At 51.6% G+C, this 26,307-nt stretch overlaps 1 long non-coding RNA gene across 1 annotated transcript; it reads right to left on the minus strand.

Moving 5' to 3' along the window:
- Positions 1-11,038: 11,038 nt before the first annotated feature.
- Positions 11,039-18,866, minus strand: LOC129046059 (uncharacterized). Its single transcript, XR_008506771.2, has 4 exons — positions 17,226-18,866; positions 16,407-16,484; positions 15,438-15,616; positions 11,039-15,132 (listed from the first exon to the last, which is right to left on the minus strand). It is a non-coding gene; the product is annotated as an uncharacterized LOC129046059 (long non-coding RNA).
- Between the last annotated feature and the right edge of the window lie 7,441 nt (positions 18,867-26,307).

A 26,307-nucleotide genomic window follows, 5' to 3' on the forward strand; every position in this document is an offset into this window, starting at 1 on the left:
CCTCCTCAAATGACCGAGTCTTGCCCAGAAGCACAGCAGAAACTCCCCCTCCTCACGAAGCCTTCCCTACTGGGGTTGCACCTGCTCCTGCCTCGACCCAGACGTGTGGCAGGTCACATGCCCTCTTTGTGCCTCTGTTTTCTCAAATATAAGATAGAGGTACTAACTCCAGCCAGCGTCACTTGCAGGAGAGGCACGGGGGTGTGACGAGATCACAGAGGCCGTGGAGACTGGTAGGTCTGTGACCGGGTCACGTTGCAGTCTGGCGGTTTCTGCCACACTGTGTCTTGCATCGCATCGAGGTTTTGTCTCACACGCTAACCCCGGAATGACGGAGATGGGCCATCGGAACCAGTGGGTGGCAGAGTCGGGCCTGGAACCCCGAGGTCCAACTCTGTGCTGAATGCCAAAGACACCAAGAGGCCCTCAAAGAGCCCCTGGCTAGTGAAGGGGTCAGCCGGGAGGATTACAGTTCAGGCTGATGAGGGCTGATTCAGAGGCGGCACATAGTAGGGCCCTTGACCCAGTCCTGAAGGTCAGGGAAGGCTTCCTGAAGGAGGTGACATGTGAATTGAAACCTGGCCAATGTGTGCTAGCCAGACAGATCATGAGGGTGGGCAGGGAAGTGCGGCGGGTGTGGGTGATGACCCCCGCGGGGGAGGGACTGTGAGAGGCCAGTGTGGCTGGCATAGAGATTGGGAGGGAAAAGCAGCAAGACTGGAGGGGCCACATCAGGCAAAAGACTCTAAATGTGAGCACAGTGGAAAGCTTCTGCCAGTGTTAAGCATCTGACGTGGTCAGATTATTACCGGAAAACCATTCCTCTGACTTCAGGGTGTAGAATAAAGAGAATTCGGGGGGAGATTAGGGACGGGGAGGAGGCAGAGAGGGTCAGGCAGTCACTCCAGCAGACCCATCCCCTATCTTTGGACTCTGCCCAGCAAAAGAAAGCCCCACATAAAGCTGCAAGCATAAGGGTCTGTAAAACTGAGGGGACCACAGGTACACCCATGAGGACCGTAGACCCACGTCACTGCTTCCAGACTGAACCCCCAGCACATGACTCTCGGGTTCATCTTTCCACTTGGTCTCGCCTAGTGTCAGCGAGCTCACTATGTGCCAGTGTGAACCATTTCCCAGGGAAAAAAATGGAAATCTCGCGGTATCAGTGACCCGGGCTCTATGAGCCTGATTTGGACCCCAAAAGGCCAGAGGGCATTTTCTGGGCCAGGGTCCTGGGAAGGTGGCAGTTATGAGAGCCCAGAGCCCAGAGCCCAGAACAGAGAGTACACACTGCTTGCCCAGCCACTGCTCCGTCTTGCTTGGTTACTCTCCGGGTGAGAGTCGCTGGCGTGAAACGTCAATGAGAAGGAAGAATAAAACCCACCAGGGTGAGGACCCAAGCCAAAGGCCATGGCACCTGCCCGGGGTCAGCCCCTGATAGGACAGGCACTTGGGGGGCAGGAATGGGACATCCTAGGGGCAGCTTCCCTGCTTCCTTCACCCACCTCCCCCCTGAGGGATTTCTTTCTACTTGTGACTTTCTGGGAGGTGGGGGAGGGTGCGCACGGTGGATGCAGGATTTCATGCATACGTTCGAGACCCTCTGCATGTCTGTGTTGGAGTATTCTGTGCGCTTGCGTGGAAGTGCTCTGTGGGTGATTTTGTTTGTTTCCTTATGGGTACACTCCATCTCAGCATTCAGATGTGTGGGGTTCCATCTGCCCCTTGGGGGGTGTTTGTGGAGGAACCCATGCATGCATACTGCAAGGTGTGTGGAGGTGTGAGTTCAGTCAGGCATCTGTTACCTACACCCCAGGCACCAAGTAAATTTCCGAAAATGTCGATCTCATCCCCATATCCTCCCTCACCTTCCTCTCACTTTGGTTTCTATGACGGCCCATCTGTCCCTCTCCCAACACAGAAGCAGGAAGGGCTCCTGGGGGTTCCCACGACCTGGTGTCAGACACCTGGGTGCAACGGCCGGCCCACCTCTCGCTAGCTGGTGAGCTCAGGCAGGTGACATAACCAACTCTCAAGTGCTGGGAATAGTCTAGCCCACGGCCTGGATTAAACAGTGTGTGTGCTGTACCCTCAGAGGGGTGCATGGTCAGCCCTCATTCTGTGCCCCGAGCATGCCGGGCCTTTGCCAGCCTGGCCTTCTCCCACCACCAAGCCCTACTCTATCTCCAGCCACTCACCAGATATTCCCCTGGCCCCTGTGTGTCAAACACTCCGTGAGTCACAGACAAGCTGCCCTCCACATGCAAGGCAGTAGGAGATGCCGGACGGGAGCAGATCACACCCAGGCCATGTGGGAGGAGCATGGGCGCACAGCAGAGGGCTGGGGAATCAGGGAAGGCTTCCTGGAGGAGGTAACATCTAAGCCATAACCCGAAAGATAAGAAGGCATCGGCTGAGTGAAGGGAGGAAGGAGAGAGAGCCAAGCAGAGGGCACAGCCGAGGGAGGTGAGAAAGAGGCATAGGAAAGACACAGGAAGACCAGGGAGTGTTGGCTGTGGCCTCGGTGCTGCCCTCAGCCCCTTCCACATCTACCAACGCATTCCTTCTCACCGGGACGAGGAAGGCTGGCGTCCCCACTTTCCAAATGAAGAAGTCGAGGCCCAGAGACAGTGAGTAACTTGTCCCAGGTCACACGACTGTAAGGCTGCAGAGGGAGGGGAGAAGAGCCAGGCCAGCCTCGAGAAGCAGAGGCAGGGCACGCCAGGGCCTCGGGGACGGGCTGCTGGGGTCCCGGTGTAGGGTCCCAAGAGCCCCGGCTTTGGGACAGCAAGACCAGGGAACACTCTCCTGCTCTGCTCACTCAGCTGGGGCCACTGGTGTCCCCTCCTGGCTTCCTGGGCTGCAGAATGAGCAGGAGGAGCCCCCTCAGGCTAATGTCTCATAAGTCGGAGGAAGAGAAAGAGTGCCTGACCCAGAGCAGGCACCCAGGAGGGCTCCTTTCTCCTCTCCCTCCCCTGCAGGGCAGCATGCTGAGCCCTACAGGCTCACACTGCAAACATTAGGAGCTGCCAGTGGAGAACAACTCCCCTGCCCTGCTTCCTTTCACCTCTGCCCCTCGGAGGCTCACTTCTCAGCCTGCACAAGGCAGACACGGTGGCCAGCATTTAGGAGTCTCTCTCTTGCGCATACTGAGAGGACATCCTGGAGAGTGTGTTGTTCGTCCCAGCGGGGAGCCGTAGCTCCCTGAGACTCACGAAGAGAGGCTCTGTCAGCCTTTCTCAGAAATAGCTATGGCTTCTCTAGGCAACAACAAACAAGCTGTAGATGCTGCTTTCCCTCTTTGCTTTGGCTGCTGGGGAGCTCCGAGCCAAACATAAGTCTGATCATCCAGCCTTAGCAGTTTCCTAGTGCTCATTGAGAGGGAGCAACGGGGGCCCTTTCCACAAATGCAGACAACTTCCCGGCCTACAGTAGGGGATCAAACATTCTCTGAGGTGTGTGTTTGATATGCCTTAAGGTATATCTTATGTTGCTACTTTGTTTAGTCCTAGCCTCAACTTCCTTACTCCTTTTCCCCCCAAAATAAAAATGCACACATCCCATTGGAAATTCCACCCCTCAGAGATAATGCTCATGTGTATATTGTGGTGACCATCCTTCCAGACAGGCGGTGAAACGAAAGTATAATTTTCATAAAAATGGCATCGTACAATTGACTCAACTATATGTTGCAGATGCTTTTCACATCAATGGATGTAAGCCCACAGGGCTGCACCGTGGGCCCTAACATGGATTACCCCGATTTATTTAGCCAGATCCCGATTTCTGTGCACTGAGGCTCTTTCTCATTTTGGCAATTATAAAACAGCCTTGAAGTTGCTGGGGCATCATTTCTCCCATTTGTGTAATCTTTCTCTAATGAAAACTTCTCAGAAATTGTCTCTTACTTTTGTTTTTAACCTGTCAGTATTCCCTGAGTTGTGTGACTGGTAAATCCTTTTGGGAACTAGAAAAAATATATAGATTTATAAAGTGAAATAAATGATGGTATATTATCCAATTAGCAAAATAAAATAAAACAAAATAAAACAAACACTGTGAACGGATCCCAGGAGCCTGAGAGGAGACAAGAGGTCTTTTGGAGAACAGGGAGCAAAGGAGTTGACATCATGGGGCTCCTTATCTGGAGAAGAAACCAGGAGGCAGTGTCTCACCCCGACCCCAGGCCGGGAGATGGTGGCAAAAGACTCCCCGAGGTTTGGGGGCACACAGGAGATGTTCTCAGACCTGCAGGGCCTCCAGGCAGCTGGCTCCCACCAGCTAAGAAGGTCGGGAACTGGAGCCTCCTCGGGGCTCACGTCCTCAACATGATGGCGCGAAGCTCTCTGATTACAACCACCTCTTATCATTTGCCAAGCAAACCTACTCCCTTGAAGTTTGCTAATAAAAGACAAGAAGCAGCAAACTGAGAAGAAGAAGAGAGAAAGAGCCCTCAGAGTCCAAGCAGCTGGGAAGGGCTGGAGAAGGAAGTGGCCCCTCGGGGCCCATTTCTTTCCTTTCTTTCTTTTTCTTTAAGGATTTATTTATTTATTTTAGAGAGAAAGAGAGGGCATGAGCAGGAAGGGCAGAGGCAGAGGGAGAGGGAGAGTGAACGTGGAGCAGGTTCCACGCTGAGTGTGGAGCTTGATGTGGGGCTCGATCTCAGGACCCGGAGATTATGACCTGAGCCGAAACCAAGAGTCAGGCGCTTAACCGACTGAGCCACCCAGGCGCCCCTCTGGGCCCATTTCTTGCCCCATTTTATTGGGCTGGATCGTTGGGGTCGTCTGGGGGACCATGGGTATGGCACGAGTCCCACCACGGCGCCACGTGACATCAGCCTCCAGGCGCCTGGCAGAGAACGCGCCATGGGGACACTCCCAGAGGCTGAGGGCACAGCTGGTGGCCACAAGCTACCAGGTGGCCTCGGACTCTTCAGGAATATTCCTCCTTTCCTGTCACCCTCCCGAGGGCCCTGCCAGTCCGCTCAGTGGGGCACTGGAGTGGCACAGGGGCTCAGAGTCAGACCGAGGCTTCAATCCCACTCCCTAGTTCCAGGACCCTGAGCAAGTGACCTCCTCCTCTGAGCCTCCGTTTCCTTATCTGTAAAATGGGGATGATGGCCACAGTCTCCATTTTTGTCTCCTTCCCTGGGTGGTGTGAAGATCATGTGACCCACTGGACAAGGATGAAGGGACTTAGGGCAGCAGATCCTGAATACCAGACTGACTGCCCCCGGATCCCTGTGGACATGTATGAAAATACGGATTCCCATGTCCCCTCTCAGGAGAGAAATGGTTCATTGTATATGGGGTGGGGCCCAGGCATCTGTATTTGGAAAAAGCCCCTTGGCACTTCCAGTGGGTGGCCAGGCCCGGGGAACCTCTGCTTTACAAACCAACGTGGTGCAGCCTCTCAGTTTGAGGGCAGGTGCCGGACGGCAAAGACAGGCGGCTCACCGACCCCGGGGAGCTGCTCTCAGCTGGCCAGTTACTTTTCTATTCTGGGCCTCAGTTTCCTCCCCTGGGAAATGGGGGATCCCACCCATCTTTCAGGTATGGTAGATGCAGGAGGTGAAGTATTCAGCACATAATGAGTCCTCGATGAAGAGTGGCTGTTACCATTTTTATATTAGTTTATACTTTGTATTGTTTTTAGAAGCTATTAGCAAGTTCTTCAGATGACTTAAAACCTAAAAGCCATCATTTTTTTATGTTCTTTGCCTAAAATTTTTTTGTTTTTTGTTTTTTTCTTGTTCCATTCCACAAGTAATGTATGTTCATTGTAAAGATTCAAACAGTCAAGAAGGATTGAATGCTATTACTTATAGTTTGGGGCATAGCTTTCCAAACATTTCTTTTTTTTTTTTTTTTTAAGATTTTATTTATTTATTTGACAGAGAGAGACACAGCGAGAGAGGGAACACAACCAGGGGGAGTGGGAGAGGGAGAAGCAGGCTTCCTGCAGAGCAGGGAGCCCGATGCGGGGCTTAGTCCCAGGACCCTGGGATCATGACCTGAGCCGAAGGCAGATGCCTAACGACTGAGCCACCCAGGGGCCCCTTTCCAGACATTTCTATAAACAGGAACAAACCTCCGGCTGCCATGTCATTCACACACACACACACACACACACACACACACACACACAATGGTATCATACATTGTAAGTTGTGCTGAAATGTGCTTTTTTTTTCTCCACTCAGCAATCTATCATGAACTTCCTTCCATGCCAGTATATTGATCTATTGACCTAAGGTCTAAAAAAAACGTTTTATTAAGTGGGTGTGCCATGATTTATTTAACTAGGCACCTTCTAATGGACATTTGGGTAGGTAGTATTTTTCTGATTTTCCATTCTTACAAACAAACCCACAGTGCTCATCTTTGGACATTTATCCTTGAACCTTCGTAAGCCTTCATAGCAGCCACCATGGATCCGGTACCAAATACTTAAAATGCATTTATCTCATTTAAACCTCACTGCATCTCTGCCCGATTTGACAGGTGAAGAGGCTGAGATGGAGAGTTTCAAGTCCTGTGCCTCTGTTCCCAGACCTAGTAAGTGGCAGGGCCAGGATGAAGCCCATGGTAGACTGCTTGCATCACTGGCCCTAACTTTTGCTGCCTCCCTGTATCCGTCCCCGGGGGTGGTGCCCCCCACATTGACTCTAGGCGTGGCTGCATCCACGACTTTGGCCAATGACACACCAGCAAACCAGATGCAAGGAGAAGCCTGAAAAGGCATTTGCATATTTCTGCAAACTCAACTCCTTTTCTCAAACTCCTGTTCTGCCATGAGAACAAGTCTGGGTGAGTTGGCCAGAGAATGAGCAAATCCACGAAGCATCCCACTCAAGGCCATTCTAGACTAGCAAGCCCCCAGCCCACTTGCCAGCTGACCTAAGATCTGTGAACAAGCCCAGCCAAGACTAGTCAATCCAGCCCAGATCAGCAGAATAACATAGGTGAGCTGCAGAGTTTGAAAAAGAATAGACAGTTCTCATTTTAAGCCACTAAGTTTTGGTAAGACTTGCTATGATTTGTTATGCAGCAGTAACTAACTGATACAAAGCCAAACTCTGACTCACAATCCCTACTATCCCCAAGAGCCCACTGCCCTTGTTAGGGGTCAAAGCCCTACCCATAGCCTGTATGTAGCAGATGCTGTACTGACCAGTCTAGAGGTCAAGACTACGTAAGAAAGGCCCTGCTACTGAGGAGCTGACAGTCCAGTGAGAAAGAACCTAGTGAGTGACTACTGTTCGCAGATCAGAACTGGGGCTCAGAAGGGACCTGTAATTGGTCACGATCACACAGCACTTTAGTGACAAAGAGAAACCTCAGGCTCCTGACCCTAAATCGAGAGTTCCTGGGGCCACTCAGAACTTGCAGCATCCTTGAGTGCCAATAAAAATTACCTTATTGGCCGAGATGCCACCGATGACGACAGCAGGCAGCCACCCCAGGGACAGCCTGTTCCCTATTTGGTGAGTCAAGTAAAAGAGCTCCAGTTTCCATCTGAAGGCATTAACTGCAAATTTATATTTGAGGTCCTGTGTGCAGTTTTTTATGCATCTTTAAATACCAAAACATAATTACCAATGTCAATACATAATGTTTATTTCTTTCAGTTCCGACATTTTAATTTTCCCGAGCAGGCGGGAAAAATGATATGCATAAAAATAATGACAAATAGTAAAAGTCTCCCAAATAAGGGACCGGGATCACCCGCGTAATCCTAAATTTAAATGCATTCACGATCACAGCCATATTAAAGGTCTGATAAGCCAAATTAGGTTCCATGTAAGCATAATTAATCTTCCTTTTCGATGAAGATATTACAAGGGCGTTAATTTGAATCCCAAAGGCCTTTGGGAAATTGAATTATATAGATAAAGCAAATATTTGACCTTTTATAGATAATTACTACTCAAAAAAAAAATTCACAATGCAAATGAACAGCAGCAAGTAAACCTTGGGTGTTCCTGGGCCCTACCGAAATAAAGTTCTTTCTAAATATTCAGCAAAAGAAAAGGCAGATAGTGTGCTCTCTTCGGCCTCCCGGTTTTTTCATTTCAAATTTGGAAGCATAAAACTCCAGCCAGGGGTCCTCGTGTTTATTAACAAATAATTGAACGCAATTGGCCAGTGCTGATTATGTCAAATTTGCAAATTATCTGTTGTCGGACATAGGTCATTAAATTTCAAAAGACACAGCAATGAAGCTACAGCGATGATCCCAGGGCCAGCACTCAGCGGGGTTAATGCTCATCCCCAGGAATGACTCGGCACTGGAACGGTGCTCCTGACACCTCTGAGTCAGGTCCCCAGGTCCCCAGGGAGAGTGGGAAGGAGGAGCCTGCGTCAACACCCTGCACTTCCCTGCAAAAAGAAAGAACAGGTGCCTAGGGCCATGCGAGGAGCTGAATGACACGACCCCCTCTAGCCTCCGGTTCCTCAACAGTAAATGAGTAGAAGGGCACCTGCAGTCACGGCCCCTTGGGATCTGAAAGGAGATCGTGGAGCGCTAATGCCCGAGGCACTTTGCCCTTGGACAGGCCTGCCTTTGCGTCCTGGTCCCACCCCCCCGCCGCCCCATCCCCTCCCATCGGGTGCCCTGAGTTTCCCAATCTGCAAAAGGGGTCTCTAGCACTCCCTCAATATCCTGAGGTTCTAGCGAAGAGGAAGTAAGGAAGGGCTTACAGGCACCTTGCAGAGAGTAAGCACTCCTGGATGTCACCTCGGCTTCAACATGCTGAGTCCGTCCCCCATACTCCCAAACAGCAGTCCCCTCCCCGACTCCAGAGCATTTCTCGTCTCTGGGCCCAGGATCTCACACATTCCCTGCAGCTTCTGGCTCTAGAACCTTCGCAGAATGAGGCCCGAACAACCATGGCTGCTCATGGCCAACCTCACTAAGCACCAGGTGCTCGCCTCACCCCTGGACCCACAGCGGCTGGCCGGATGCAAAGCCGTACCAGCTCAGAGCGGAGCAGACGGATGAGTGTCCCCATCAACACTATTCACCATCGTGTTCTAAGCTCGCCCAAGGCACCATTCAGAGGCCTCACAAGGGCTCTACAGGAAAGGAGGGTATTGACATATGGAGATCAGATAAGGAAGCTCCATCAAACCCTCACCCTTCCTACAGCCCCAGCAGAGCAAGTCGAGAGGCCTCAGCATCCCCGGGAAATGTTTGCAAGGGGACACACTGAAATAGCCAGAAACAAAGTCATGTCCCCTCCACTGTCATACTGGTGTCTTCTCTCTGTCTCTCTGATTAGAGCAGAATTGAATCTGGCCAGGCAAAATTGAATTTGTACATTTCCCTAATCATACAATCTCCAAACACTGAACGTCCTAGTCCCAATTAGTCTGCCTTCATCTGGAAGGAGAGGGGAGTCGTCCTTATTGACAAGAGGGGAGTGAAAAATCAAGAGCCTGGAGTTATTGGTGATTGATCAGCTGAGTCCCCAGTAAAAGTCAGGGCCCAAGCCCATGCTCCCAGGCAGGGGATGGGCTTACAGGGAGGTCTGTCTGCAGTAGGCAATTTGGTACCCCCACGATTTGGGGCAGTTTCTGGGCTTTTCCGGAAAAGGAGATATTTGATTGCCAGGTGGGCTCCACAGCCAAGAACAGAATCCCCATTAAACCTCAGATTGGAGGGGCGCCTGGGTGGCTCAGTTGGTTAAGCGACTGCCTTCGGCTCAGGTCATGATCCTGGAGTCCCTGGATCGAGTCCCGCATCGGGCTCCCTGCTCGGCAGGGAGCCTGCTTCTCCCTCTCTCACTCCCCCCTGCTTGTGTTCCCTCTCTCGCTGTGTCTTTCTCTGTCAAATAAATAAATAAAATCTTTAAAAAAAAAACCTCAGATTGGGCTCAGACCCTCCCCAGGTCCCCCTCCGTCCACTTCCCAATGGTGGTCTCCTCCTGCAATCTCTTCTTGCACTGAACACACTTTCCTGGTGGTTTAATCAATCCCCTTGGCTTTGGTCACCATCTCCACCCTAGACCTCTCTCTTGAGCTCCAAATGCAGAGATCCAGAAGCCCTCTGGGCCCCTCCACTCAATGTGGCCCAAATGAGGTTGACATCTTCATTTATCAAAAGCCCCAAAGCCATCAGAATGAACGGAAACCCCAATGCCAGGGAATATTCTAAAGATTGAAACACATGCATATTTCATTTAGCTCTCTCATAATCCTGTAAGGAAGTACTCTTCTTAGCCCTATCTCACAGACACAAACAGTTTGCCTATCTATGTTGTAAGAGTCTTTGGAAGAACAGAAAAGAACTTGGCCGCGACTCTGTAGACATTGGTCTGTTGCTGCAAAGGAAGGAAGTCTGAAGCCAAGCCTGACTTGTTCCTTGCTGGGTCACCTGTTAGATACTTTGCTTTTTCCTTCCTGGATCCTTGCAGGTTATTTGGTTTGCTCTTTTCCCATGTAATTCAACACATTATCCAGAATTTATTGAAGTCACCACTTAGACCAAGTCCATTGGCTTGGTCAGGAAGGAAGGGGCCTTTGGACCTACACAGTGTGGTTTTAATTTCTGCCTTGGTGCCAACTCTCCCCCTCTCTCTTCAAGACCCACCATCGTGTCCACTATTGTCCCATATTTTCTGTCTTTATCCTTTTCTTCTGCCTTCTAAGGAAGCTTTTTAAGATTGTCCTCCCTATGGCTGATTTGATTTTCCATAAAGTCAGTTCCACCATGGAGGCTTCCAGAGACATTGTAATGATTCTATTGTCTTCTAGGTCCCTTGTCAATCTTCCTTGTCTCCTCCATCTCTCTTAATATTTCATCGAGATATCCATTCATCTCCACTTCCTCTCCTCATAGCTTTCTTGTGGTTTTTTTTTTAACTTTTTTTAAAAGATTTTATTTATTTATTAGAGAGAGAGCACAAGCAGGGAAAGTGGCAGGCAGAGGGGGAAACAGGATCCCTGCTGAGCGGGAAGCCTGATGCAGGACTGGATCCCAGGCCCCTGGGATCATGACCTGAGCTGAAGGCAGATGCTTAACCATCTGAGCCACCCAGGCGCCCCCATAGCTTTCTGCTCTAATTTCAGAAAAGCCACCATCTCCTTGCATTCACTCCAGGGTCCAAATGAAATTCTCACATTTCTTTCTGGACCCAGAGAAAACACTCCTCAGAGGTCTAATCATCCTCTGAGTTTTGAACAATAGTCTCTTTTAATTATTCAGCAATATTTTTTCACAAGTCCCAAACCATTTCTTGAAGAAGAATGTGAAACCACACTGGTTTATTCACCAAATATTTACTAAGCATCATTATGTCTCCAGCACTGCAGAGAAGGCCACAGAGGCCGCCGGGAGCTCCTGGCTGCCCACGGGTGCAGAGAAACTTAGAATCTGTTTCTCCTCAGGCCGGGTGGCAGCTCTGCAAGGTCAGGGAACATTCCTGTCTTCTGCACCTGCCAGGGGCCTGGCAGAGCTCTGTGGATGGGCCATTAAATCCTGAGTAGGACCCAACGATGCTCATCATTCGGGGGAAGATATTCTTGCTGTGCCTTCTCAGGGCTGGATTTGCACAGCCCGTTCCCAGGAGATGGGTTCAGCTCCTTTGTGATGGAGGCAGCTCTCTCCCCGAGCCCGAGCCCCACCTGTTGAAAGGAGACCAACCACGGAGTTGTTGGATCTTGGATCTTGCAGTGTGGAGGGGAACCTGAGGGCAGCTGGCTCCCAAGTTGGGTAGATGAGAAACCAAAGCAATCGTGGCTAACAGAAGGGGCTCCTGAGAGCCTCGCCCAGGTCCCCTGCTGCCTAAACCCTGCTCCCGCCACTGTCCGGGGCCACAGCGCTGGGGAATCCGAGCAGAGCGAGCCGGCGGCTTGAGCAAGGCAGTCAGAAGGGAAGTAGCTCTTTTTTTAACACTTGCATTGAGGTATGCCTGCTACACAAAAACCTGCACATTTTTAGGGTATACAATTTGACAAGTTTGGACATGTGTATACACCCATGAAACCATCATCGTAAAAGTTTCCTTCTGTCCCTTTTGTTTTTTGTTTTGGGTTTTGGGTTTTTTAGGTAAGAACACTTAACAGGAGATCTACCCTCTTGACAAATCTTTTGGTGCACGATACAGTATTGATGATTAGAGGCAGTATGTTGTACAGCCGATCTTTGGAACTTACTCCTCTTGCATAACTGTAACTTTATACCAATGGAATAATGATCCCCCATTCCGCCCTCCTCCCGGCCATGGCAACCACCACTCCCTTCTCTGCTTCTATGTGCTTGGCTATTTTAGATCATCTCACGGAAGTGCAACCACGCACTGCTTGTCCTGTGACCAGCTTATTTCACTTAGCACGATGCCCTCCAGTTTCACCATGTCACAAATGGCAGGATGCCCTTCTTTTTGAAGGCTGAATAATATTGCATTTTACGGATAGAGCACAGTTTCTTCATCCGTTCGTCTGTTGACGGCCATGTGGGTTATTTCCACATCTTGGCCACTGTGAATAATACTGCAGTGAATGTAGGAGTACAGATAAAGAGAAGAATTTCTTAATCTCAGGTCAGTGGGAAGGTCCTGTAGTGAAAAGGTAGGAGAAGAAGCTCCATACGAGAAAGTTATGATTCACGGGAAAGAGCTGAAACTGTCCCTGCCTTTAAGGAACAGATATAATTTCAGGAGAAGAAAAAAGTTAGAACTCCATGTAAACCAGGAAAATACACTCATGCATCTTTGATTCTTTCAGAGGTGCACCGATCCCTCACATCCCACGCCATGTGCTCAGGTGGAAAGGTAAAGTTATTGGCAGGGACCAGCAGCATCAGCTTCACCCAGGAACTTGTCCACAATGCCAGTTCTCAGGCCCCATCACAGACCTGCTACATCAAAATCTGGCATTTAACAAGATCCCCAGGCGATCTGCTAGCACATTAACTATTGAGAAGAATTGATTTTAAAAAGAAACGGTGCTGACTTAACAAAGGGGAGGGTGGGGAAGGGAGAGCAAAGCAAAGAGAGGAAAAGAAAAACCCTGACAGCTGTTGCATCCAGATCATGGACGTATGGGAGCTCTCGGCACTAGTCTCTACTGTCACAGTGATTCGAAATGTCCGAAGTAAAAAAGAGAGAGAGAAAAATGCACCAGTGAATGGACAGATATTGTGGTCCGAGACAGCAGAGGTCACCACTTCCAGGGACTTCCTGGGAGGCTGAAAGAAGCTCCAGGCTCCGTGTCACAGACGCCATGCCAGCCCCAGGGACAGGAACGTCACCAGGTGGTTTATCAAAGGGCTGCATTTAGGGTGCTGGGGGTGGGTAGCCATGACCTCAAAGACTAGAGAGTTCCAATGCCACACAAGATGAGTGAAGAAAACCTACCGAGACACTTCCTGGTGAGATTTCAGCCTTCTGCAGATAAAGGGCAAACGTGAAAGGCTTCTAGAGAGCAGAAAATCCAGCAGGGTCAGCCACTGCGGGATGCTGTAGATGGAGCCGGGCTTCTGTATCAGCTTCCTGTGGCCGCTGTAACAAATCACTACAAACTCGGGGACTTACATCAACACAGAAGTATTCTCTTGCAGTTCGGGAGGTCAGAACCCTAAAATCAGCTTCACCAGGTGCAAGTCAAGGCGTCTGACAACCTCCGTCCAGGAGCCCTAGCAGAGAACCGGTTCCTTTGCCCGGCGTCCTCCAGCTTCTAGAAATGCATTCCATGATTCCTTGGCTCCTGGTGCCTTCCTCCATCTTCTAAGCCAGCGGTGTGGTATCTTGTCTCAGCAGCCACCTGGCCTTCTTCCTCTGTAGACAAAACCCTCTCCCCCGCCACTGCCTCCCTCTTGTAAGGACACTTGTGATTACTTTTAGGGCCTGCCTGGACGGTCCCCATCTCAAGAGCCTTCATCACATCTGCCAGTCAAGGTAGCATTCGCAGGGTCCAGGGATTAGGACCTGGATATTTTGGAGGGGCCATTATTCAGCCTGCCACAGCTTTTAAGTTCCAAGGAAAAGTCGTGTTCATTGCAGGGTTCTATACAAAGCCAACCCATCAAACAAGTTCCCGAAAATGCAGAATATCTACCCCTCTGCACCTGAACTTAAAAAGTTGTATATGGAGATGTTTCTGTAACAAAATAATAACTTTTAAAAATTTTGAAACAACAGAAAGACGAGCAATCCAATTCAAAGATGTGCAAAGGACTTGAATAGATATTACTCCAAAGAAAATGCACGATGACCAGCAAGCACATGCAAAGATGCTCCAGCATCATTAGTCACGAGGGAAATGCTACTGCTTCACACCACATACAGTGGCTGTCATCAAAAACCAGAGAATAGGGGCACCTGGGTGGCTCAGTCGTTTAAGCATCTGACTTTGGCTCAGGTCATGATCTCAGGGTCCTAGGATCGAGTCTAGCACTGGGCTTCCTGCTCAGTGGGGAGTCTGCTTCTCCTTCTCCCCCCCCACTCTCAAATAAATAAATAAAATCTTAAAAAAAAAAAACAATAAAAAGTTATTGGCAGGGGGGCGCCTGGGTGGCTCCGTCGTTAAGTGTCTGCCTTCGGCTCAGGTCATGATCCCAGGGTCCTGGGATCGAGCCCCGCATTGGGCTCCCTGCTCCATGGGAAGCCTGCTTCTCCCTCTCCCACTCCCCCTGCCTGTGTTCCCTCTCTCGCTGTGTCTCTCTCTGTCAAATAAATAAATAAAATCTTAAAAAAAAAAAAAGTTATTGGCAGGGACAGAGGGTATGGAAAAATTGGAACCCTCCTGCATCACTGGTGGGAATGCCAACTGGTGTAGCCACTGTGGGAAACAGTGTGGCAGTTCCTGGACGAGTGAAACATAGAATTACCACCTGACCCAGCAATTCCACTCCAAGGTATGCGCCCAAAGAAGTGAAGGTAGGGACTCAAAGCGATACTTGTTTGCAAAGGTTCATAGCAACACTCTTCACAACAGCTAAAGGTAGAAACCACCCAGCTGTCTGTCAACGGCTTAGTAGATAAAAGGTGCTATATCCACACGACGGAGTATCATTCATCCAAGAAATGAGGTACTTACTGTTGCATGCTTGGAAACATTATGTTAAGTGAAAGAAGCCCGACACAAATGCCCACATACTGGATGATTCCATTTATTCAAGCGTCTGCAATAAATACACAAAGACAGAAAGAAGATTCGCCGTTGCCAGGGGCTGATGGGAGGGTGGAATGAGGACTGACTGCTTCAAGGGGACAGGGTTTCCTTTGGGGATGACCGAGTTCTGGAACCAGATCGTGGTGATGGATGCGTAACACTGTGAATGTACTTAATGCACTGTGTAGTACCTCTAAAATCGCTCCATTGGTCAATGTTATGTTTAAAAAACTTAGGGAAGAGGAAAAGAGTAGACACAGGAAACAATAGCCACTCGAGATAAGTTAGGACCGAGGAAAGCGCAAGCCAACTTACAAGAGAGTCCGCAGGTCCGGTGTTTAGAACATTCCCTGTGAGCACGGAGGGTTTCCAGACATAGGATCACCTTCTTCTTTCTATAGATAGAATCACATCGCCTTGGTTCTGCAGTGAATATTTCCACGATCTAACATGTATAAACGGTATCTCATTGGGTTTAAAGTTTTAGAGCCAACCTACGGAGAAATCATGAGAGAGCATTATGGTAACAGAGAGAATGCAAATGTTATGAACCTGGACAATGCAAGAATAATTATTTAACAAGAATCGGGGGGGGGCGCTGGTGAGCAGGAGACACAGAAGGAAGTGTAAGTATACCGATTTCTTTATTTTCCAGCGCAGAGATCGATACTTACCATCCAAAAGGAATAAATCAAGAAATAGAGACTAAGTATGGTCTTAAAAGTTACAAAGGCAATCTGTACGAAAACTCAGATTAATACCAGAACTAAATTCAGTAAAGGAAAGGAGAAGTGGAAGACAGTAAAATATGCTTGGTTTCTCATCTTTCTTCACAAGGAGGAAACAGATACTGGCTAAAGGAGGTAAGTCAAGAAATAGAATTAGAGGGCGCCTGGGTGGCTCAGTTGGTTAAGCGACTGCCTTCGGCTCAGGTCATGATCCCGGAGTCCTAGGATCGAGTCCCGCATCGGGCTCCCAGCTCGTCGGGGAGCCTGCTTCTCCCTCTGACCCTATCCCCTCTCATGCTGTTTCTCTCTCTCTCTCAAATAAATAAATAAATAAAATCTTAAAAAAAATAGAATTAGATTTAAAACTTCGATTGTTGGTACACATGAGTTTTTGTCTGGCTACAGATACCTTCTTTCCCTGGGGATTACCCATTCATGTGACTAAGGGGGGGGCGGACCCGGCTCTGTGGCGCTGGGAAGGGTCACCCGCCCCAGCCTGGCCAATCAGAACCTCCCCTGGGACTTGCTGGCCAGTGCTCTTGGGGAAGATACTGACTTTCAGCCGGTGTTGTCAAGTTGGAGGAATGTGAATCCGGGCCTTTCTGTGTCCATCTTCATGCTGCAGGGCATGCACCTGTGGAGAGACTGAAGCAACTCAGAGCCATGACAGTGATGAGTCCCTAGACCTGCCTGGAGCCCCTATCGCCCTTCGGATTCCTGTCATCTTACCCGGTGAATTCCCCTTTTGCTTTAAAAATAAATAAAGTGGCCTGGGACAGCCCTTTGGCTTCTGTGCTGTGCCGATGAGTGGTACTGACCCAGGGAAGAATCCTCCAGAAGGAAGGTGAGTTCACCAGCATTGAAAAGGGGTCAGAACAACAGCCCACGGGACAACCCTCAGGCTTTCAGGACCAGGACACAGACAGAGTTCAGTGGCCAGAACATCACTCCGTGTAGGAATAATGATCGTGGCAAGAACTTGACTTTGGGAAAGCCAGACCGGAGTGCAGATCCCGCCATCCAGGATCTGTGCAAGTCAGACACAATTCTGACGTTAGCACCCTCATTACTGAAAGAGAGCTAATACTATAATGTCTGTCCCACGGGGTCACTGAGACAGCGAAATAATGAATGAAAAGGTACTTTATCAACAACACTAGGTTTTCTTTTTTATGACCCTTAGTCCCTGAGTTGGTCAGTTAAGCTGATTCTGTTGTCTGACTACGGCTGTCCCCTTAATTTGATCCCAACCACCCACAAATGTATGCTGTGGTTTCCAGGGGGTGTGAGAGTGTGAATGGTGCATTGCAGCCCCTTCCAACCACTCGGGGTGGGGGTGGGGGGACAAACCACCCCAGAGTCACAAGTCACTCACCTGAGGTTGTCGTCCATCTGCGCATCACTTCCCACTGGGCACCTCACCCTTCTGGCCACTTCTTCTCTTAATTCTATTGTGCTTTTGTAAATGCCATCCTCATGAAGGGGCAAAGGGGATGTTGTTAGAGTAACTGGTATGGTTCGGATGATCTGTGCATCTGGAGATAGAGAAACCACTGTGGGGGGCTTGGAATGGCTTGGCACTAAGATGGTGGCACTTACAAATTATGTAGTGTTAGATTCTTTTTGTAAACTTTTATGTTTTCTCTTATTCTAAACGTAATATTGTGTCTTGTAATCTTTTATTGTAAGTAATATAAGTAATATTATTTATTGCAGGAAACATAGAAAGATAAAGAAGAAAATAAAAGTGACCTACAATCCCACAATCCAGATTTAAACCCTGTTTAGCCTTGTTTAACATTTTGGTAGACTTTCTTTTTTTTTTTTAATACTTTATTTATTTACTTGAGAGAGAGAGAGCAAGCGAGAAAGAGAGAGAGTATGAGTGGGGAGGAGGAGCAGAGGGAGAGAGAGAAGCAGACTCGGGGCTCGATCCCAGGACCCTGAGATCACGACCTGAGCCGAAGGCAGACACTCCCCAACTGAGCCACCCAGGCGCCCTGGTAGACTTTCTTCCACTCTGTTTTACTAACACTCCTGAAATCATATTCTATATTCTACCCTGCTTTTTCCATTCAGCATTATATTGTGAGCATATTCCCATTTCATTAAAAACTCTTTAAAAAATATATTTTTTACCAGCATAATGCTCCAGGGCATCAAAATCTATTTAATCAAATTCCCAGCCCTGCAAGGTGTGAGCATCGGTAGGTAACGGGAGTGACAGCTTGCGGTCCACTGGGCAAAAGAGGAAGCCGTGCGTCTATCCAGATATAAATAGTGAACAAGGTTGACGAGGAAGGGGACATTTGCATAGTTTTAAAAACCCTTCCCACATATAATCACTAATTTCAAAGGTAAAAGAAGTGACTTACTGTGACAGGAGCTTACAGACGCCACCTTGATGGAGCTGCCAGGAGTGGGACATTCGGAAACTCGCACACCCTGACAGGAGGTACTGAGGAGACCACCGTGTCGCTGCTGGGATAGTCCTTCAAAAACCTGCGTCTCACCTTTAGGAGACATCAGACAAACCCACATGGAGCAACGTTCAAGAAACAACTTCAACAATGTCAAAGTCACTGAAGTCAAAGGGAGAAAGACAAAGAGAAACTGTTCCAGGTTGAAGGAGAAACGGCCATGAGGATGAAGTGCAGGACACAGGATACGAATCCTGGGTCCTTTTCCTGAGAAGGACAGCACTGGGGCGTCCGGTGGATCTCTGCGGTCTGAGGCTAGATGGTAGAGCGCATCCATGTGAATTTCCTAATGGTGACGGTGGCAGCCTCTAAGAGGGTCCCCAGTGGTCGCCCCTCCCCTGGAGTGAGAACATGGCAGAAGAGATGAGATGTCACTTCTGAGGTTAGGTCTTAAAAAGACTATGGCCTCGGGCGCCTGGGTGGCTCAGTTGGTTAAGCAGCTGCCTTCGGCTCAGGTCATGATCCTGGAGTCCCGGGATCGAGTCCCGCATCGGGCTCCCTGCTCAGCGGGGGGTCTGCTTCTCCCTCTGACCCTCTTCCCTCTCGTGCTCTCTGTCTCTCATTCTCTCTCTCTCAAATAAATAAATAAAATCTTAAAAAAAAAAAAAAAAAGACTATGGCCTCTCTCTCTCTCTCCCCCCTTCCCTGCCCGCCCCTCTATCTCTCGTAACCCACTCTGCTGCAAGCGAGCTGCCATATTGTGTGCAGCCCCATGGAGAGGCTCTCCTCTCCCAGTGATAAACTGAGGGCCCCCGTCCAATGGCCTGTGAGGACCTGAAGCCTCCAACAATCACCTGAGTGAGCTTACAAGTGGGTCCTTGAGACCCAGTCAGGTCTGAGGATGGATGTAACCCTGGCCAACAGCTCGACTCCACCTCATGAGTCAAAAGCATCCAGAATGCTTGAGCCAGAAACATCCAGCTAAGCTGCATCTGTGAGACCGTATATGTTCGTTGTCTTAAGCCACTGACTTTGGGGGTGATCTGTTAGGAGGCAGCAGATAACTCGGCCATATTGTGGTTATGAGGAGAATGTCCGTGTTTACAAAAATATACGCCAGCGTGTGGGGACATCGGATGGGGCATTATTCTCAAATGGTTCAGGAATGAAGAGTGCTTCGTACCGACAACTCTTCTGTACATTTAAGATGGTTTTCAGCTTAAGACGTTTGTTTTATTTTTTTAAAGATTTTATTTATTTATTTGACAGAGAGAGATACAGCGAGAGAGGGAACACAAGCAGGGGGAGTGGGAGAGGGAGAAGCAGGCTTCCCGCCGAGCAGAGAGCCTGAAAAGGGGCTCGATCCCAGGACCCGGGGACCATGACCTGAGCCGAAGGCAAACGCTTAACGACTGAGCCACACAGGCGCCCCAAGACATTTATTTTAAAAAGAAGTAATGTGGGGGCGCCTGGGTGGCTCAGTTGGTTAAGCGACTGCCTTCGGCTCAGGTCATGATCCTGAAGTCCCTGGATCGAGTCCCGCATCGGGCTCCCTGCTCAGCAAGGAACCTGCTTCTCCCTCTGACCCTCCCCACTCTCATGTGCTCTTTCTCTCTCTCTCATTCTCTCTGTCTCAAATAAATAAATAAAATCTTTAAAAAAAAAAAAAAGAGGAGAGGAGATGGGGCGCCTGGGTGGCTCAGTTGGTTAAGCGACTGCCTTCGGCTCAGGTCATGATTCTGGAGTCCCGGGATCGAGTCCCGCATCGGGCTCCCTGCTCGGCAGGGAGTCTGCTTCTCCCTCTGACCCTCCTCCCTCTCATGCTCTCTGTCTCTCATTCTCTCTCTCTCAAATAAATAAATAAAATCTTTAAAAAAAAAAAAAAAAAGAAGTAATGTGCCCTGTGGACACAAGCGTGGCTCCAGAAGGGCCGTACTCAGGACACAAAGAAGTAAGTATAATGTGGGACTTCAGCCATCGGGATCTCTCTCTAAAACGGGATGGAGCTGCCCCTACTTTAGACCCTTCCATGACTTTGTTGCCCTCAGGATAAAATCCACGCTCCCGGGTCTGGCATTCGAGGCCACCTCCCCATGCCCACTCCACCTGCGTCTTGCATGCCTTTTATACCCTCCTCCAGACAGGGCACTTTCTAGCAGCTCCTGGAGCCCTGCTGTTTCACACACACACACACACACACACGCACGCACGCACACACGCACCCCCGTGCTTTGTGTGCCTGGAATGCCCCACTCCCCTTTTTCCCCGGATGGTCCCTCCATAATCCCCTAAGACTTGTTTCAGAGCCCCCCTCCCTCTCTGTGCACCCCCCAGTCCCTTCTCCCTCCCCAGTCCCAGCACAGCATGCAGAACGTGTTCCCGAGGGCTCAGGGCTCGGTCAGGGAGGGCGGAGGCTCGGCCTGGTTCCCTGTGGGGACTCAGCGCCCACGCCCTCAGGGCACGGTGGCAGCTCCCTTCCAAGGTCCCCTGTGCCTGACGGAGACGTGACCAGGGAGGGAGCCCCCCAGCCACCCCTCACGGGGACTGTCAGTCAGAGCAATACATTCAGGACTCAGTCTTGGGGGGCGGAGGGCCCGGATTCTGGCCCCTAGAAGTGACCTCCCTGTGACAGGCCCTCGGTCCCCCGCGGAGCCCTGAGGAGGCCCCCAGGGAATTTCAGGCGCTGCAAAGGAGCAATTTGTACTTCGGGCCGTTCATGAATCCCTAAACGGGGGAATTAATTACTGTCTGTCAAAATTAGACTTCTCCTTTCCTTCGAGATGCATCTTCTTTTTATTCTTAATTAATTTTTAAAATTACGACGCCAGTGCGAAGTCTGATTTATTTTACTTTCAGCATTATTTCTCTGATAAGCAATTTCACTTCATGCCAGGCGCCTGCCTCGGCACCAGCTTGCCGCCTGGGCCCTCACTCCCGCTAACCCACTTCTGGGGGCCGTTGCGGCCTCGCCGTCCAAGCTTATCCCTCCCTCCATCCCCAGAGGAAGGGGCCTGGCAAGTTCAGGGTTTGTAAGGTGCTCCTGCGTGGCTGACCCCCACAGAAACCCTTCTGAAGCAGAGCCGGTCATCCCCCCATTTGACAGGGGAGGAAACTGAGTCTCACGGAGGAGAAACGACCAGAACATGTTGGAAGAAAGAGTCCCGAGCCAGGCTCAGACTCCAACTCTGACAACTCTTCCCCCCACACCCTGGTCCTCAGATGGGGCCTGTCTTGACTCAGAGACCTTTGATTTCGCGCCAGGTGCTGACAGGACAGGGCCTGCAGGACGCGAGCTTTTGTCTGCCCCGGAGCCCCCCGCTCCTGTCGGGGTGAATGCCCTCCCGGCGCGGGGGCCCGCCGCCCTGCCCAGCACCCCACCTGCCCCCCCACTCCAGCCCCGAGTCCCACGAGAGGCTCCCGCTTGGCTCTAGCTCAGCTCACACAGCCCGCCTCCGCCCTGGGACTCGGCCCACGGCTGCTGCTGAGCTGAGCGGACCCCGCTCCCGGGCCTCCGGGTAAGGGGGACAGCGGCCCAGACAGGGCAGGGGAGACAGAGGTGTGGCGAGCCCCCTGCCCCCGTTCCAGTTCCTTCCGTGGCCGGCTCCAGCCTTGCTCCTCCCAGCCGGGTCCGCAAGACCGGGAGCCCCCTCCGTGGTCTAAATCGGTCTGAAGGGGACGGGGGCCCCTTCCCACCCCGCGGGTTCTGACCGGCAGGTGGGTGTGCAGAGCTGGAAGGACGTGGTCGCTCAGCTCGACGTGCCTCAGGCACAGTCAGGTGACACCAAGCGGCGAGGGTTAGGGGCTGACAAGTGGACATTCCGAACCCCAGAAATGGTCTGTCCCTGCTTGCTTGTCCCCTCCTGCCTCCTCAGGCAGAGCCCTCGTGGGGGAGGCTGACACGCAGGCCGCCCGCCCACCTCCCAGCCCGTGACTGTCACGACAGCCTCGGGGCGGGGGGAGGGGGACGGGAGCTTGCTGCCCTTGCTTCTTGCCACCACGCTTTTGCCAGGCCCTCCTACCACGGCTTGCCTACTCACTTATGACCACCCCTCCTCCAGAAGGCCCCGGAGCAGAGCTGCTGGGTTGTGACATTGGTGAGCCATTTAAAGTCCCTGGATCAGCCTCCCTGGTGCCTAGCCCGGGCCCGGCTCCGGGGAGCGTCATTTATCCAGCAAAGAGGGATGGAGGGTCTACTAGGTGCCAGGCGAGAGAGATGAGGTCCCCGCTCTCCCCGAGGGTGCCGTCTACCCATGCAGTGCACAGGGGCATAGCATGGGTAAAAATTATACGACGGCAGGCCTGCTAAGTGGGAGCAGGAGCATGGGGGTGGGGCGTGCAGGTCGTGTTTGCAAACAGGGGTCCGCATGGGCCTCACTGAGAAGGTGACATCCGAGAAAGTGTCCAGGGGGGAGAGGGAGTGAGCCCTGTGGACGGATGTCTGTGGGGAGGGCATTCCAGGCAGAGGGAGAACCCAGGCTCTGAGGCAACAGCACTCGGAGCATGTTCGGGGTTGTGGGGGGCTGGGGAGCAAGGGAGCAGGGGAGGCTGGGCTGGAAGGAGAGATGGGAGAGAGGGCAGGGGTGAAGGCAGAGGGTGACCCCAGGGGAGGCCGGGAGGGGCAGGCATATTTGGTCAGGAAACTCGAGAACTGAATCCGAATTTGGGAAGGTTCCTACAGTCTAGGTAGCGAGAACCACAGACATTGTTCACGTTGGGGAAGGCCAGTGACATCCGGCTACGTGGGGATCAGGGCACAGCGGGGTGGAATCAGTCCAGGGGAGTCCCCAGGGGGAGTGTCTGGAGCTGGGACTTGGGACGCATGTCCCAGAGGCTGTGCTGGCTTCCGCCATAACAAAATACCACCACCTGGGGGGCACTTAAACCAACAGAAACGTATTCTGGAGGCCAGACATCCAAAATCCAGGGGTGGGCAGGGCCACGTTCCATCCCAGGCTCTGGGCGGAACCCTTCCTCGCCTCTTCCTCCCTTCTTTCTGCTGGCGGGTTCCTTGGCTCGCAGCAATGTCCCTCCAATCTCTGCCTCCCCACTGTGTGTCCCCATGTCTTCACCTGGGGCTTCCCCGCCACGGGTCTCTCTCCCCTTACGTGGGGTTGAGGGCCCACCCTCTCTCCAGGATGACCTCATCTTCCCCAGTGATGTCTGCAACAATCCTATTTCCAATAAGGTCCCACTCTGGGGTGCCAGGGGTTAGGACTCAAAGGCCTCTTTAAGGAGGAATACGTACAGTTTCAACCCAAACCAGACTTCTAACCTCCCAGGGGCTCAACGTGTGACCTTGGCTGTGCCACGCCGCCTCTCTGGGCCTCTGTCCTCCTATAGGACAGAGGGGCTGGCAGGCCAATGCCCCCGGCCGCCCGGCTGGTGCCTTTCCAGGTCCTTTTGCAGAAACTCCGCTCCTTTTCTCGCTGTGCCGCAGGGACAGGAGCTTAGACGCTTCCAAACTGTATCTTCACCATAAAACAAATATTTTGAAAAGCCTTTTGATGTCGCTTTAATGGAGTGCGGAAAACACCGTTCAACAACCCCCCCACCACATTTTTAATTCCATCCTTTTTGCTGGTTTTTTCCCTCCTTTAAACCTTATGTTTGCTTTCATGTTACGCGTTATTTATTTAGTTACATGTCAGTTAGTGTCTATTCTCCAAGCGACAAGCACATTAGCAGCAGCAGAGGCTGGGATTAAAATTGCAGCCCAGTCGGTGCTCCACAAGCCGCGCCTACCCGACTGAGAAAACAGCACCTCTTTGTCATTTCAAAAGATGACCTTCCTCTCCCTTCTTCCCGTTCCTGGCTCCTGATTTAATTCCAACTGACTCTTCCACGGTCCCTGCACTGACGTGATGGCTTTGAGATGAACTTTTTCAAATGCACAAAGGAAGATGCCGCTCCTGTTAAGGGTGGCCTTTGATGACAGTTAGTGGAAGACAGGAGTCGGCTGGATTTGAATAACATGCTCTAAATTGTCAGTGCAGGGGTTCTAACTCAGCTAGCCTAATCCGACACACCTCCGTTCGGCGGTTCAGCAAACGCTTAATGAGGTGACGCGATGTGGTGGGGACACGGTCCCAGCTCCGGGGCCGGCTCCTTGATTTACAGGGCACCGCCCCCGAGCAAGTGAATGAATCACACTGAGATTTATTCCCTTGTCTGCAAAATGGGAGAATTAATGCAGAGGATGTTGCAAGGATGGAGACTGAGTGTGTGGAGCTTTGCAAACCAGGCTTCAGCCCCCAACTATGCCAGCAAACCCAAGGCGTTTATTTGTGCACATTAATCACGTGGCCAGAAGGTCTCCGGGGACAGGAGATGGAGGATGGGAGACCCTAGGGCAGAGACAGGGGTCTGTCCCCAGCCCAGCCCAGGACAGGATCTGACCAGAGTGCACAAGGCTGCAGGCAGAAGGTGGAGGGACCATGAGACCCCAGCCTAAGCAGGGGGAGCTTCAGAGCACAACCACAAGGCAAACAACCAAGGAACTGGGAGGGCAGCATTTTTGCTTTCTCTGTTCCCAATATGCTACTGCACAGATCCAGGCAATGGAGGAATCAGGATGGCTGAGCAACACCTGCGGCCACCGCATGCCTTTGAAAGGCGCCTTTCTCTGCCCTTGGTCTCCTGGGAGCGGGAGAGATTCTCCTGGTGGCTCTAATGGGAAGGCAGGTGCCCCCAGGGGACGTGACTGAGTGTGATTCTTCCCAGATCACATTGTAACACAGTGCCTTGCCCGGGACTTCTGTTCTGCCACTGCTAGGACCCAAGTGGCCTGAGGGGGACCATCTGAACGGTTCCCCCTTTGGCGAGAGGCAGGACGAGGAGCCCGCTTGAGCCCTGGCTCCCCCTGGCCCTCTGTGTGACCTCGGGCAGTTGTCTTTACCTCTCTGAAAAGTTCCTTCAAGTATAAAAGAAAAGGAGATGAAGCATAATTTACACCACTGTTCGCTGAGAGATTAACAGTGAGAAAATATACGTAAAACACCTTAAAAGGGGGTTCCCTCTTTTCTCCAGCCTTCTTCGTGTGTGGCCACACCCTGGCCACCGGGAAACCAGATGGCTGGCTGGAGGCAGGAGAGGGAGGTAGCGGTTCCTCACCAGGATATGAACCATGCCTCCTGGCCCAGGAGCCAGAGCGATGCTCCCAGAACCCATCAGGCCACCCCTCCTCAGCTCCAGAACCCCCCAGCGTCCGCCCATGTTCCTCAGAGTCACACGTACCCTCCGAGGACCCTGGTATCCTCTGAGCCTTTGTCCCCCCACTCACTGGCCTCCTCCCTGCCCCCAAGCTCCTGGCTCCCTCCTGCCTCCCGGTGTTACTCCCACAGCTGTCCCCTCCCTTGGCCTGGGACATGCTTACCTCACCTCCTCCCGCTCTGCTCCCCTGTCCTGGGGGCCGAAGCACCTTCACTCCTAACAGAGGAGATCCTTCCCTCCTCCGTTCTGCTCCCGTGCTGCTAGAATCGAGGCCAGGGTCCAGGGATGTGTCTCCAGGGCCCAGAACAGTGGCCGCCACCTGGTGGGAGCCCTAAATATCTGTGCAATGGGGACAGTGGCCCAGGTGGCCAGGCCTGGATCAGGGCGGGCCAGTGAGGTCCAGGGAGGAAGCCCGTCTAACTCACTGTGCCACAGGGTCCCTGGGGCATCTGTTCAAACGAGGGACACCACGGAGCCACCGCACCTCACTCGAGGGCTAGGAACTCCCACCGGGGCAATGGAGAAGCCTCCAGGACCCCCATGCAGCTAGGCTGGAGAGGGCTCTGAGTCCCGGCCCTGGCCCCAACTTGGGGTACGACCTCGGGCAAGCACTTTCCACCCGGACGAATAAAGCGTCAGGCCACTGGTCTGCAAAGGGGGCCCCTCGGAGCCCCAGTATTCTGTGGAGGGGCCTCAGAGAGGGGTTGGAGGTGTGGTGGGCTGGCTAGTGCTCAGGACCCCTTCTGGCTGCCTGGTCTACTGGGCTTCCACATGACATTCTTCGTGACAATCGGCTGGATTGCAGCTCCCAGCGATGACTGAGACTTG

This window comes from Mirounga angustirostris, unplaced genomic scaffold (assembly GCF_029215605.1).
Source record: "Mirounga angustirostris isolate CCGP_5_RB_7025 unplaced genomic scaffold, mMirAng1.0.hap1 SCAF_15, whole genome shotgun sequence".
NCBI classification, from domain to species: Eukaryota; Metazoa; Chordata; class Mammalia; order Carnivora; family Phocidae; genus Mirounga; species Mirounga angustirostris.